The sequence below is a fragment of the Mastomys coucha genome, unplaced genomic scaffold (assembly GCF_008632895.1).
Source record: "Mastomys coucha isolate ucsf_1 unplaced genomic scaffold, UCSF_Mcou_1 pScaffold20, whole genome shotgun sequence".
Taxonomy (NCBI): Eukaryota; Metazoa; Chordata; class Mammalia; order Rodentia; family Muridae; genus Mastomys; species Mastomys coucha.
This window is the reverse complement of record NW_022196903.1, coordinates 114,371,253-114,382,905: the sequence shown is the minus strand read 5'-3', so window position 1 is coordinate 114,382,905 and position 11,653 is coordinate 114,371,253. Positions and strand designations below refer to the sequence as shown.

Below are 11,653 nucleotides of genomic sequence, written 5' to 3'. Positions count from 1 at the left end.
AAAAAAAAAAAAAAAAAGCCTTTTATAATTCTCTTCATCCAGGGAACCCTCCTCAAGAGACCTTTCTTCAGTGACCCACAAGTCAAGAATCCATTCAGAAAAGATGACCTAACCTCACAATAGACAGACAGACAGACAGACTGAAAGACAGTTGCCCTCATGATGGGTGTTCAGACCGTTCCCCTCCCCCACTGAGTTCAAGTTCCTTATTCCTTCTGCAAACTCCCACTATCTTGGCTTTTTCATGCCTCTCTTATACCTCTTTGCCAACTTCTATTCCTTTTTAATTCTATCATTTCCATATTTGTGTTTTTCCTAAAGAAAAAGGCCAGGACTCACTCATGTGTGGATTCCTGGGCTTCTCAGCATGATACACGCAGTGCTCTGAAGTACACCTCTCTTGCATGGCTCCCAAGATTCCATCTTTACATCGAAGCACACTTGCTGAAGAGCATTGAGTGTCTGGCCCAACCCAGCCCAGCTCCTGAATAAAAACCATCTATCCCAGCCCTCAGGAGGCTGAGGCAGGAGGACCAGGAGCTCAAGGCCAGCCTGGGCTATATAGCAAGACCCCGCCTTAGAAAGGAGGAGAGGAAAATGTTTAATGATTTCCGTATGTTGCTACCCCAGCCTGACTCTGTGATTTTCCATGTCCTTTCTGGAATACTTTTTCTTGTCTTCTAAGAAACAATCTAATAAAAGAAAACCTGTAGCTCTGAATCAGGGGGCTTTGTGATTGGAAGGAACCTTATACTCCAGACAAGGAAACTGAGGCCTCCCAGGTAGCAGCTTCTAGAGCGCAATAAGGTGATAGCAGATAGAATACTGACGACTACAGGGTGAAGACCATGGGTGTTTGTAGATCAGAGAGGCAGATCTCCCATAATCATTTCAGTTACAAGTTACTCAGCTAAGCTTCAGTCTCTCTCCAGCCAAGGCAAGAGGAAAATCACCCACCCTGAGATTCTCCCACCACACCTTTAAAGGCATCAACATATCAAGGCCGGGGGTGGGGGGGTGGATGAGACTGGACGGAACAAGATAGGAGCAAGGGCTTTGGTGCTATAGAGCCAGAAAGTGCTAAGTACTGAACTCTTCCTGAATGTGTGCTCAGGTGTACAGAGAGCCTTCCCGGCCCCCATATCGCCTGTTCTCAGTGGGTGATGGGATCCACACAGACAAGCTGTCTCCAGGCACATACAGGCTTGCCTGTGGAAAGTTCTCTGGGGTGAAGACTGCACAGTAGGCTCACTGCTGTCATCTCTTCCCTTTCGTATCCTGCCGGGGAGCGTGTTTGCTCCCGGGCATCTGGCTCTAAGTATTGCAGGCAATGGCAGCATATTACAGGTTGGCTCACCACGCCCTTCACCTAATCCCTCAGGACAAAAGGTGATTATGGGGGCAATGTGAGCGTGTGGGCGAGTTCAGCGTCCTCAGCTCTGACAGCCAGGATCCAAAGGACCACAACGAATAGAGGTAGAAAAACAGGAATCCCATGTTACCATAGCAAACAAGGAAATGCATGTGTACACAGGCTTGGCCTGAAACCACCACGTTATCACAGCCTATGAAGCAAACAGGAGTGAGGGGGAAGGGCGCACGCCCCACCCCCACCCCTGACCCAAGGCTGTCTAGATGGCTCCCGTTTCTCTCTGACTTTCTGTCATTATGACCTTCTCCAGCTCCTCCTTGATGCCAGTGACACCATTTTCCTTTCCTGGGGAAGCATTCTGTGGGTCTGACGGAGCACTGGGAACCCTCCCTCCCATCCCTGCAACCTGAAGACATTATGGCCCAGAAACCACTGTCTTTTATCCTTTCAGCATTTTTGTTGGAATGAAATCTACCCAAAGTAAAAACAACTCTATCAATATCCCTCAAAGAGAATAACAACATGAAACCCCACCATTCAAAATGACCCTTTATTATGAAACAAAATGGGGAGATAGTAGTGGGATACCGGGCAGGCCTATGCCATGGTGTGCCCTGAGAAATCATGCCATGCAACAGACCTGGTTTAAAGGGGGGTTATTTGGGGGAAGGGAGAGGAGAGAGGGCTTGTAGAAGGGGTAGAGGCAGACAGATGAGAGCAGAGCCATAATGGATAGTGAAGGGGGAACAGAGATGGACAGAAAGAAAGACAGAAAGGGGGAGAGGAACACGGGTCGAGAACACCGGAACTCCTGAGAACCTCTGGGGTGGGGTTGGGGGCAGTCCTTTCATACTGCCGCCCGCACTTAGCGATAAGTAATGGCAGCTAGCGATAAGTAATGGCAGCCAGGTGATGACGTTAGCCATTGCTAGACCCCTGGGAGGAGCCTACGGAATTGCCTGTAAGCCAACACCCTTACATTTAATGGACACCGTCTATCTGCAAAATTTCATACAATTATGCTTCACCCCCCCCCTCCTGCCAAGGGCCCATTGTCCTACCCACCCACAGTGTGCCATGGGAGCCCTCGTTAACACTCTACTGGAAATTAGCAGCACCTGTAAGATCCTGTTGAGCCTTAGCTTACCGGAGACCTCCTGAGTGAATCACATGGAGCCTGATCGATGCAAATAGCATGAGGACTTTTAATGTTCCAATACACTGGGGCCATCCCAGACCCTAAGGAGAGGTGGCAACAACCCCACACAGCTTGTTCAATGAGCTTTTATACAATTTTCAGGGCAGCAGCCATTATACACAAAGTGATTGGCAAAACAGTGTAACTTTTTAAAACTGATTGGTCTTCAGGGAATGAGGTGGCAAGGACTTCCCTTGTCTGAAGGTGGGCAAAGGTCCACCCTGAGTAATGTGTCACCACCGGCAGGTTGGTTCTCACCATGTGATCTGAGGAATGTTAGTTAGCCTTTCCCTTCTGGAGAGTTCCACTACTTCCCCAAAGTTCCTGAGCTTATCTTATTAAGGAAATTCCTGGCCTCCCGGTGTTTTTCTGAGATGTCCCTGTCTACTCTGTTCTCACACACTTACCACCTAAAACAACTCAAGAAGGCTACAATGATTTACGTGTTTGTAGTTCTCTGTAGCTAAGAAATAGTCAGAGACCCTTGGGCCTTGTGACCATGAAACTTGACTTCTGTCAAATGCCGATGACCCCTCCCATTTGTGCAGTACTTTACAACTTAAGAAGCATTTTCATCTTAATTTATTTGATTGTCACCAAGTAATCTTCAGGATTTCTATGACAGGTTCATAGCTGTGTTTCAGGTAGCCTGACTGTGCTCTGGGGTCCGTACTAGGTCACTACATACCATCTTAGTCATGGTCCATGCTAGGTCACTACATACCATCTTAGTCATGGTCCATATTAGGTCACTACATACCATCTTAGTCATGCCTTAAAGATAATATAATTCAGGCTTAGACAGAATAAACAACTCTATCAAACTTCGGAGGATAATTTGAGGGGAATTTCAATCCAGTGTATCTGAGTTTAAAGTCCCTGCTATTGAGCTGGGAATATTGCTCAGTTTGTAGCCTTTGCCTAGCATGTCTGAAGTCCTGGGCTTGATCTTCACATCTGCCACCCCAGTTCAGGGGAAACAGGCACTGAAGGATTGGGACTCTACTACATAGTAGTTTGAGGCCAATCTGGGTTACATGAGAATGTATTTTTTTTTTTAAGATTTATTTGTTATTATACATAAATACACTGTAGCTATCTTCAGACACACCAGAAGAGGGCATCAGATCTCATTACGGGTAGTTGTGAGCCACCATGTGGTTGCTGGGATTTGAACTCAGGACCTTCGGAAGAGCAGTCGGTGCTCTTACCCACTGAGCCATCTTACCAGCCCTGAGAATGTATTTTTTTTAAAGGCCCTTCTTCTGTTAGCCACTGAACCATACTGCCTCTAATAACACTTCTGTGCAGCTTCTTGTGAGACACGACGGTGTATGTGACCTCAGTTTTACAGGAACAGAAACAGAGGCCAGAGAGGTTAAATGGTTGAGGATTCTAAACACTCTGACTCCGTCTACTGTGGCCCCACCATGCCATGCCCACCTCCAGCCTCTACGGAGCCGGCAGTCAAAAACTCTCAAGTCCCCAGGCAGGCTGGTTCTCGCTCAGACCTTCAAAAGTCCCATGGACTGCGTAGCATCTGCCTCTTCCACAACCAATCGCTAGCTACAAGGAAGGAAGTTGAAGGCAGTGGCTCCCAAGCTGACCGGAGCCTTCTCGACACGGCTGTCCCGCGTTTGTCATACAGAGCACACTTGGTCTGTCTTTCTTCTCGTAGAGGAAGGGGAAGCTTAAGGACATGAAACTGAAGATGCTGAGAGAAGATAGGATGGGACGCAGGGAAGCCATTTAAATACAGGGTGGGTGGAAGACACAGCAGGAATTACACAGCGGCTTCCTCCTGTGTAGGCAGAGATGGTTTGTTGTGGAGGTCATTAGGCAATCAGAATTAATATTTTCCCCTATAGAGATAACAATTTTCCTTTATAAGGAACTCCTTGCTGGAATGAGCTCAAAGGATGTCATGGATGCTGGTTAATTACCCTACCCAACGGACAATTTGGAAAGTAAGACAAGGAAGAGATAATTATTCCCACTTTACAGGTTAGGAGACTGAGCTCCAGAAGGCTTGTGCCTTACTCAATACCATTGCTGAAAATAGCAGGCCAGGCTCCTACAAGCGCCCTTCCATCCCCAATGTGGACACAGGTTTCCTATTGGTAGACATCCTCTTGAGAAAGGACAGCCCATCTAGTAGCCAAAAAAAAAAAAAAAAAAACTACAGCTCCCAGCAGACACTGAGAGGAGACAGGGCTGTGCCCCTAGTGCCCATTTCAGATTCCCAAATATGGAGAAGGACTGGGCTTTGGACGAGGAGCAGCACGGTCACCCTTAGCAGAGGGGGGAGAATGAGGTAAGTGTGGAATATTTAACTCTATCACCTCAGTGTCTGTCCAGTGTTTGGAATGTAGCAGCCTGAAGTCGGGATGGTATAAATTGTTTGGAAAGCTCTCCCTCAAACCGTCAGTTCAGTTGCACACTCTTCTCAGGGTAGATGTGTGCTGAGGGAAGACCTGCAGAACATCAGATGCCGGGGTGGGGTGTGAGCAGGTCAGAAAGTGCTCTTGGTGGCAGGAGGCCACCAAGAGGAAGACCTGCTTGCTGCACAAGAGAATCCCAGAGACTGGGACTGCTTGGCACCAGGGCTGATCCAAAGACAAAGCCAGGGGAGGAAGGCAGGTGTTAACTCCTTTACAGCCCTAGAGACTGCAGACCCACCTGGTGGGAAAGGCATGAAAGCCAGGTTTTTGTTCTGGCATCAGATGCTAATGAAAACACTCACTTGGGCCGAAAGCACTGGAGCCTGCCAGCTGATGGCAACCAGAAATCAGAGCTCTGCCTTTAGGAGGTTTAGCAGAGGTTGGGACAAAAGGATAGATGGAGCAGGGGGAAGGAATGGTGATATGGCGTGTGTGTGTGTGTGTGTGTGTGTGTGTGTGTGTGTGTGTGTGTGTGTGCTCCAAGCACCTACCATGAGCCAGGCACTGGGGACACAGCCACTTGGGAAGGGCTCCTGTCCTAGGTGTCTTCTGGTAACCCTGGTGTCTGGGGAACAGCTCTGAAGTAGAGGGGACCTCTAGCAGTAGAGAGCCTGGGGTGAAGGCAAGGGAAGAAAATCTGATGCTGTCAAACTTGCACGTGGCTTCAGAATGACAGATCCTTTCCTCTGAGTTGCCGGAAGCTCTATCAGTTATGTTTTGGTTTTGTGGCGTCTGACCAAACCCAGGGCCTGCGTGTGCTGGGCAACCTTTCCGGTTGAGCTTCCGCCACCAGCCTTTAATTCGTTTGAGTGTTTGAGACAGCCTCTCAGGATCTGCGCAGGTTGGTCTCACATTTGCGATCCTCCTGCCTCCACCTCCCCAACCCTGGGATTACAGATCTGTGATCTGAATCCCCCACTGAAGTGGTTGTTCTGAGGTAGTGTTGCCTTGAGCTGCTTGAGTCCGGGAGACTTTTAAATGAGCTCAGCGGATGGTGGTGGAGTGTCCCACAGCTGGACTGGCAAGGAAGGCCTAACTGCAGATCCAATTAGCATGATGCTGTAGAGAGAGGCATCCCATTCGGATGGGAAGAACTTCTGAAGCAAGGGGTGGAGAGAGAATGGCATGAGGCATTACCCAGTCATTCCTCTGTCCAAATGTGTACTCAGGGTGGGGTGTAGCGGATGTGGAAGCTTGAAAGAGAGAAGACGCAAACCTCTGAAGCCCTTATATCAAAAGATCCTTGCCAGACAGTGATGGCACACGCCTTTAATCCCAGCACTTGGGAGGCCGAGGCAGGTGGATTTCTGAGTTTGAGGCCATCCTGGTCTACAGAGTGAGTTCCAGGACAGCCAGGGCTATACAGAAAAACCCTGTCTCAAAAAAAAAAAAAAAAACCTAAAAAGAAGAAAGAAAAAAAAGAAAAAAGAAAAGACCCCTGACTTAACTCAGGTCAACAATAAGAAAGCTCAGAGGCATTTTTTCACCAATTTAAATGTCCAATCTGAGAACCAGATGGTGGGTGTTATTCCCAAGAGATTTGTTGCTTTGTTACTGAGTCTTGGAGAGAAATAAGGTGTCTTTGTTGTACGGCTCCCATTTATTTTGGGTAGAAAAGGCAGCCCCTGCGCATGCTATAATCCACAAGGTGGGTGGCACCCCTGTAGGGGGTAAAGCGTCACACCTATCAAAGCACACAGTGTGGCTGACTAGATGGTTCATAGATCAAGAACACTTGCTGCTCTTGCGGAGGACCTGGGTTTGGTTACCTTGTCACCCATATCAGGTGTCTTACAATCACCTGCAACTCCAGTGCCAAGAGATCCAACACATTCTGACCTCCTCGGGCATCTTTATGTGTTTGGTGCACACAGACTCATGCAGGCACACATGCATACAATAACCCTTTTAAAGCGCACTGTGATTTCACAGCCTTCTTCATCCCTAAGATTAAAGCCCAAATGACCAAGCTGTAGAAGAGGAGTCAGGAATGATGGAGGAAGAGACAAGTGAAAAAGGTAGAAAGGGTCCTGGTGTCAGATGATGACCCTGAGCCAGAGAAAGGCCATAGTTATCTTGGGCCACGCAGCTCCTGGCATGTGCATGAGCTGAAGTCCACATGAAACACTTCACCAAGTGCTTTCATTGGAACTGTCTTTCCTTTTATGAATTCTGGGAAACAATGGCACCACTCCAACAGGCCAAAGCCAAGCACATCCAAAGTAAATGACAATTCTCTCCTCTCTCTCTCTCTCTCTCTCTCTCTCTCTCTCTCTCTCTCTCTCTCTCAACCCTTAGCACACTGAGAAAAAAGTATGCCCTAGCAGGGAGCGGCAGAGTGAATGCCCACATGTATGGCCCACTACCCCAGGGAAAGGTAGGGATGGAGAGCTGACATTCACATTCATGACCAAGCTGGATCCCATGGAAAATCTCAGTAATAGGAAGTAGCAACAGGACAGAGGGTCCCTTGCACTGCCCTAGTGAGGATCCCCATTCCTTCCAACATGGAAGACCCGGAAGATCCCAACAAGAGCTATGGCGTTTAATAGTGAGTCCCCCGATTCCAATAACACCACCTCTCCTACTTCTTGCTCAGTCACTACATTACACTGCTCTGCCCTTTACTCCGAACACAGAATACAACTGGCGTACAGCCAAGCCCTACCCCATCGTCCTACAGTGAACCTCTTCCTGACCTGAAGAACACAGGGAGAGTCCTTGGTGTTCTCATCTTTCTGAACATAGCATCTGTGTCTCCTGACAGCTGAGCACCTCTGCCCACCTCAGTGGCATGCCCTGCTGCTCAGTCCTGGGCTAGGGCTCAAGGAAGCGACACCAGTCACTCATGGGTGCGCCCAACTGCTAGAGTCATTCAAAGACTCAGTCTCTTTCCTGTTCTGGAGGCAGTTTGCCTGTCGTATTCCTGTACCGTCCTGGTCTTATTTCTTGCCACCACCTCTCCTCATCCTTATACTCAAAGTATGGCCTTGACGCTCATCATGGCTTCCCTTGTGTTCTCTTCTGCTTTCTCTGAACCTAAGATTTTGAGTAGAAAGACTTCCCTGCTTCCTGGACGATTTCCTCGAACCTTCCTGCTATGCTCTGAATCTGAAGTGTCACCCAAAGGCTCAAGTGTCTGCAGCCTTGTGGCACTGCTGGGACATGGTGTGATCTTCAGGAGGAGGGTTCATCAGGAGGCGATGTCATTGGAGATCGTCTTGGTTAGGGTTACTATTGTTGGGATGGAGTACCGTGTAACTCAGGGAGAAAGGGATTTATTTGACGTATGCTTCCACATCATAATTCATGATCGAAGGAAGTCAGGACAGGAACTCAAGCGGGGCAGGAATCTGGAGGCAAGAGCTGATGCAGAGGCTGTGGAGGGGTGCTGCTTACTGGCTTGCTTCACATGGCTTGCTCAACCTGCTTTTTTTTTTCTTTTTAAAGATTTATTTATGTTTACTTATATGAGTACACTGTAGCTGTCTTCAGACACACACCAGAAGAGTGCATCAGACCCCATTACAGATGGATGTGAGCCACTATGTGGTTGCTGGGAATTGAACTCAGGACCTCTGGAAGAGTAGTCAGTGCTCTTAACTGCTGAGCCATCTCTCCAGCCCTCAACCTGCTTTCTTATAGAACCCAGGACTACCAGCCCAGGGATGGCACCACCCACAATGGGCTGGGCCCTCCTCAACCAATCACTAATTAAGAAAATGCCCTGCAGATGAAACTTCGGAGGCATTTTCTCGATTGAGGTTCCCAGTGTGTCAAGTTGGCATGAAACTAGCCAGCCCCGAGGTGTACCTTGAAAGGTTATTGGAAGCCCAAGCCTTTCTTCTCCTCTTCATTGTTTCTTGGCCACCATGAGCTGAGCAGTTTTCTTCTACATTCGTCAACCATGATGTTCTGCCTCACCACAGGCCTAAAGGCGAACAGGGCTAAGTAACCACGGACTGAAAGAAACCATGGGCCCAAATTCATCTTTCCTCCACTTGCCTGTTGAGGGACACATGTGTAGGTATGAACCTGTAGAAGCTAGAGTCTGCACTGGGTAGCTTTTGCAATCCTTTCCCATTTTATTTTATTTTATTTTATTTTTTTGACAGAGCCTCTGTCACTAAAGCTGGAGTTTGGCAAGTCAGCTAGACTGGCTGGCCAACAAGCCCTAGGGATCCTTCTGCCCCCACCTCCACAGCCCACAGCTCAAGACCCAGCTTTGGGTGTTTGTTTGGTTTGGTTTGTAATGTGCGTGTCGGGCATGGAATCCAGGTCGTCATGCCGACATGCAAGCACGTGACTGACTAAGCCATCTCCATCACCCCTTCCTTTCCTCATTTTAAAGGAGAGGAATCGTCTTAAGTTAGGGATCGTGGCACACTAACAAGAATCTAACTAACAATTGTGCAGGGCTCCACTCCGTTATCATTTCTTCTAGGGAGACTTTCTGAATCTCTCCTGCCCTCCTGTGTGGATTAAGTGCTTGCTCTCTGGCTTCCATCCTTGTGTTATTTTATTTTATTTTCCTGTTCTGATTTTTGTTGTTATTTGGTGTTTCCTCTTGTTTGTCCCATTGGTTTACTGTTGTTGCTGTGGTTTTTATCCCTTCTCCTCCTCCTCCTCCTCCTCCTCTTGGAGGGCTTGTTTTGTTTTAAGACATGGTCTCATAGCTCATGCTAACCTGGAACACAACATCCCTCTGCCCCTCTTACTGAGGGAGGGCCTGAGATTAAAGGCATGAATCCCCCATAGCCAGCCCCAGTCTGTGCACTTAGAGCACCCGTATTTACTTATCGTTCAGTAATTCTTTTTTGTTTTGTTTTGTTTTGTTTTGTTTTGTTTTCGAGACAGGGTTTCTCTGTGTAGCTCTAATTGTCCTGGAACTCACTCTGTATACTAGGCTGGCCTCAAACTCAAAATTCCACCTGCCTCTGCCTCCCAAGTGCTGGGATTAAAGGCGTACACCACCACTGCCCAGCTCTATTTCAGTAATTCTTAAGTGAATTCCCACTAAACTATTAACTCCTTTGGAGTCCAGCTGTACATGCTATTTCCATGTTTCTAACTTCTGACACAAGGAGGGAACGTGCGGATATGGGTTGTTGTTGTTTTTATTTTTTAATTTATAAATTTATTATTTTATGTGTACGGGTGTTTTGCCTGTATCTGTCAGTGCATTGCATGCACACCTGGTGACTGAAGAGTCCAAAAGAGGGAGTCAGCTCCCCTGGAACTGGAGTGACAGACAGTTGTGAGCTGCCATGTGGGTGCTAGGAACTGAACCCCGGTCCTCTGGAAGAGCAGCCAGTGCTCTTAGTCTCTATGCCCTCTCTCCAGACCCTAGGTCTGTGAATGTTATTGAATGAATGAGAATACCTTGGCTTAATGAGTAGCCAGGTCTCTTAAAGTAAAGAAATAAAGTGGTGTAAATTTTTCAGGCCTATGCCTAACTCAAACCACACCCATTACCTAGAAACTTGACTTCTCCTCGCAAGCTCTGCCGCCCCCTCAGCTCCTACTCCTCATCCACATCTTAGCTACCTCAGGCTGCCCTGAGGGAACTTACCGAGACAGCCCTTTGAAAAGAGGGCACGCAGTGTTCTTGGATGCAAGTTCCTTTTGCTCCTCTTCCTAAGGCCAGGAGGATGTGGGTGGCCTGAACTCTCTCTAAACCACAGATCAGCCTCCTCCCTCAACCCCAGAGAGGGAGAAGAGGTGAAAACTTGGTTCAGTTTAAAATATAGGGCTGGTGTCAACAAAATAGGAAGAGAATCGCTACTTAGCAGGGAGTCATGGGGACAGGAAAACAAGGCTGAAATTAAAGAGGAAACTTTTAGATTTGGGCAGTGTTTAAATAGATTTCCACAGCAGGGATTGTCTGCTTGAAGCTAATGGGCGACCCCCAAGAAGCACTTCCTGCCCGGGCATTCTATGCCAGAGGCCAGAAGTGGCCTTCCTGAGACAGCTTCCACTGGAGCTACTCGGATCTGCAGTAAATTAGCTGGTCCTGCTAGGAGGAGAAAGCCTGACTCCCAAAGACAACCATTCACTAGATCAGGATGCCCTGCAGCACCTCCTCCGCCCTTGGCAATACCGAACAGTGGTCCTCAGTGTGCAGAGTGGCCTGGGTTAAATGGGCCTTCTCAGCAGTCCTGGGACCCCTCAGCAGATGGCCAGCCGGCAGCAGAGGAGCAGAGGCACCCGATGCCTTCGTGCCAGCAGCTTCTTCCCACGTTCCTAACACCAACTACTACTCATTAAACTGTGGCTCAGCCCTGATTGGTTTGTTTGTCTTCCTCTTTTGAGACAGGGTCTTGCTAGCTGTTGGCTGTAGCTGATCCTTACCCGACTCCTCAGCAGCCCTCCTGCTAGGTTGGGGGAGAGGGCGGGGCGGAAACAATGCTTCAGGCATACCCAGCAGTCAGGCTTAATCATCTTAGTTTAATTTTTTTTTTTTTCTAGTGGTAGGGGTGGGTCCTGGAGCATTGGGTTGGCCAGTGGGGAGAGAGTCTAGACCAAGCTTCATTCTTCTCTCCCAGAGAGAACCAAATTCTTGAAGCCCATCAGACACGCTGACAGGGCATATACAGTGCTACCCCTGCAGAGTCCAGGGGGTCCTTTCTTCTAGCTAGGCTA

General features: G+C 48.3%; 1 long non-coding RNA gene across 1 annotated transcript in view; it reads left to right on the top strand.

The window, feature by feature from the left end:
* Positions 1-720, top strand: part of LOC116099523 — a 1,769-nt gene extending 1,049 nt beyond the window's left edge. The window contains exon 2 of the long non-coding RNA XR_004122285.1: positions 322-720. This is a non-coding gene — a long non-coding RNA (uncharacterized LOC116099523). The remainder of the gene's footprint in view (positions 1-321) is intronic.
* Positions 721-11,653: the final 10,933 nt, after the last annotated feature.